Source organism: Quercus robur, chromosome 5 (assembly GCF_932294415.1).
Source record: "Quercus robur chromosome 5, dhQueRobu3.1, whole genome shotgun sequence".
NCBI classification, from domain to species: Eukaryota; Viridiplantae; Streptophyta; class Magnoliopsida; order Fagales; family Fagaceae; genus Quercus; species Quercus robur.
In genome coordinates, this window is record NC_065538.1 from 84,921,245 (window position 1) to 84,925,392 (window position 4,148).

Sequence of the window (4,148 nt, forward strand, 5' to 3'; positions counted from 1 at the left end):
CATCTCTAGTTCTCATTCTTCCAACCTTCGTCTTTCTTCTCATGAGACACTCATTCCAAACAATTGTTCCACTTGGATGAGGAAGGGTTCTTATGGTTGAGCTTTTGCTCATTTGGTCCTTGATCAAATTCTTTTGATCTTTGTAGAACCCGTCATGCATTGAATGTCATATCTTCATGTATTTTGTGCATCTTGCATTTCTTTATATGCATTATTTTTGTTTTTTATCTTACTTTTATATTTTAGTTTTGTGTGGATAAAAAATCCAAAACCACATAAAGAGTGAAAAATTCAAAAAGTTTGATCGTATATGTTTGAGTACATATCACATGTGAGTTTAGCCTTGTACCTTCGTACTAATGGCTTAGTGCATTTATGAGCTTAGCTTGTTATGTATGCACATCTATCAATGTGAGAAAAATCTTGACATTTATGTGTGATTGTTGTAAATCGATCTTTAAGCTTGTCATGAATGATTAGTTAATAGTCATGTTGGTTTTGATACATGCGTAGACTTGTGCCTATATCTCTTCCCACTCTTTTTTTTTTTTTTTTTTTTTGCTTGAAGAGCTCAGCCAATGTTAAATCTCAAAAAGAGATAATGAGCTAAAAAAGTCATCGCACAAACTATTATTTAACTAGGAAAAAGGGAAAGTGACATGTATTCAAAATGTATGGTGCCAAAAGCCAAAAGCTTGTTCACCGAATTGAAATATTAAAAATTTCAGGCATCGCTCACAAAAATGAGTGTAAAGATAAAAAATGATCAAATGTTATGAATTGTAAAAAGCCAAATGAAAAGCTTCAAAGATATGTAATCATTTTCTTATGGGAGATCATATATGTTCATTTCTATAATTGAAATAGACCACTTGACTTAGTACTAGTTGTATATGACTTGATTGAATTGATCATTGAAGCTTCACTCTAGGCTAAAGACTATTCCACATTTGATGCACACACACAACACACATGCCTAATGTTCAATGAATGTCTTATTTATTTGTTCGATTGCACTTGATTAAATGTGTTGTATGTGTGTTCAACTACATGTTTGATCAAATTAAAAAGATTTTTGATCATGTTTAGTGCTTACTTTATTTTTCATTATGTTAAGCATGTTTTGTATTGAAAAACAGGTGTCAAAATTTTTGGCTACTCACTCATTTTTTAGTAGCGAGTTTTGGCTACTCATTTGGCGACTCACTCGCTAGTGGCGAGTTCATTCAAAGGTTGTCGCGACTCACCCAGTCGCCAAATGCCTAGAATTAGCTTTTTTTTTAAAAATTTCGTGGGAAACTTGTTTTAAACTTCTCCCATCCTCTCTAAAACCCTTCTTACAATATTTTTACATCAAAACCCAACCAATTTGAATGGTTTTTCATTCTATTAACATCTCTAATTAATTCTAAACTCTTTTCATTGATTTTGATCCTTAGATTATGTTTCGAAGAGTTTTTGTGCTCTTGGTTTGGATTTTCATCATAGGGGTAGGGAAAACTTAATTTTTGTCAAATTTTTTGCATGAGATTTGTTTCTTTTGATGATTTTCTTTGGATGTTGGCCCCTTGTGGCAAAAAGAACATGTATTAAGGGTTGATTTTATGATGTTCATGCATTGTTTTACATTGTTGTTCATAGTGTGCACGTCAAATGTTTGATAAAATGCCTCTTAAGTATCTCACTTGTTTGGACTCCGATGAGTACCAAACTTTGGGGTTTCTCATGTTTCCTCATTAGAAACATGTTTGCTTTATTGATTATGTATTTAACACATCTTGCCCCACATATGCATTTTCTATGCTTTGGTTATACATTGCACATAGCCACCTCTTGCAAACACCTTTGCTACCCTTGTCATGCATTGGTCTATACCTTATTTCTTCATCCTAGCATGTCATGTTTACTTTATGCTTTATAGCATTTTGTTTTTTCTTTTGTTTGATCTCCATCTCTCATTCATATTGCACCCCTCATGCATCATTATCCTTGTTCATACCTTCATCTTATGCCCTCTTTTCTCCTTGACCCTTTGTCTATTCGTGTCAAAAAAGGGGAGAGTATACTCTAGAGTAGTATGCCAGAGAGTTTTGTCATTTCTATATGACTCTTGTACACATTCTTAGGGGGAGAAATCCTATTTCTCATGCACATTTGTAGGGAGGGAGATATTCCATAGGGGAGATACATATACCAAGGGGGAGAAGACATTGTATTATTAAGAAAACTTTGTTTTGTTTGTTTTCTTGTTTTCTTTATGGTGCTTTGAGTTATATTTAGTATCTATGTTTTGTTGTTCTCATTGCATAGTGTTTGTGTGTTAGACATGCATACATCCTTATGCTATTATGCTTCATTGAATGCATGTTCCGATGATCATTTGCTTTGCTATGTGATCATTGTAGTCATTTCTATATGACTGTTTTGGTGTATGATCAAGTTGCTCATATGTTTCACATCGTGATTACTTGATCGCAATTTACTTGTTACATTATACTTGCTCTTTTATTACTTGCTTTACATTGAGGGTCTAATGCGTTTTGTGTTAGTGTTTCAAGTTACAGGTATATATGTTCCAAGTTCATCACAACTTCTAGATTTAGGTGTGAGTGAGTTTTTTCATTGTTCTCAAACTCATGTTTAAGTCTAGAGTCTGTTTTAGGGTGTTTTGTCATGGAATAGCCAAAGAGGGAGATTGTTAAGTTATGATTTTTCTCATAACATTAGTGTTTTCTTATTCCATGACAAAAAGTGTTGTAATTTCATTAATTTATTTCCTTATATTTTTGTGGGATTTATTTGTAATGGCTTTAGTATTAAGTGGTAAAGATTTGATCAAGACAATTGAAGGTCACATGAGAAGCACATGCAGGAAGGTGAACGATCAGGCCAGGTATCCAACTCAATACAACCTGTCCAGGAGGTTATATCGTGACTTGGATTCGCGACTTGCACCTGTTGCAAGTGACTTGCGAAGTTCCCCTGTTTTACTAAAAATTATGACTTTTCGTATTCCTATCACTCATTCTATATATACCCTCATTACCCACTAAATTTGAAAGGAGACTATTAAGAAAAAAACCCTAAAAAAGGTTTCTACAATGCACCCACCTTATTAGAGAGAGAGAGAGCTACTCATTCTTAGAGAGAAATCTTTTGTAGTCTCTTCTCCCTCCCTCTTCCATTGTTATATCCATTGAGAGGAGATTTGTACTCAAACACAACCTACACCTATTTAGAGTGTTGAGAGTGTTTTTGGAGCTTGAGAAGCACGGGTACCAAGGATGGCAGATGTAATATGGAGCTTATTGCGGGATCTAAAAAGCTAGAGAAAACACGGTTCGATGTAACCTTGTTGGAGTAAGAAGCTTGGAGGGCTTAGGTGTATCGGGTAGATTAGGCTTGGAGGGTCTATTACTATTCATGTATCCCAACTAGTTTTCTAGTGGATCATTTTACCGCTTGGAGGGTGGCGGAGAGGTTTTTTGCCAAGTTCTTCGGTTTCCTCTTTGATAACATGTCTTGGTGTTATCTTTGTGTTTGCTTTTCTCTTCCCTACTTTATTCCTCTTAATTGCTTATGTGTTTCTGATTAATTATGGTTTAGAGTGTTTTGCCTTTTTTGGTATAGCTCATATTTATCATTCCGCACATCAATTGTTTGAATATAAGCTTGCTTTGATAATTTTGTAATTGGCGGTCTAAACATTTACTAGTATTTTACACACTAAGTGAGCTTTCAGACATCTCAAGGTAATTTAAAACAAGAGCTTTAAAACTTTGTTTTGCATTTGAACTTCAAACATCAACATATACAGACGTGCACATCTCGTGTTGGTTCTCAGAGGCAATCGAAGAGATCAAAACATGGGTCAGGCATGTGTAACTTCTGAAGCTCATGAGCAGTATCAAAGACCTTCAGAACTGCGGTAGCAGGTTCTATTGCACTATCAACATGGGCTCTAATTTTTAGCAAATGCACATTGTTGCATTGAGATGGGTCTTCCTGCAACTTCCAAAGATGGCCATCTTTGGTTAATTTCCCCCAATCTGTGCTCAATTGTGTCTAGTGCACAGCTAAGTGTGAGTTGAGAAGGGGAAGCTCGTTTTTTGTTGGATTTTTTACTATTTATGTTTACGGTTTTCATC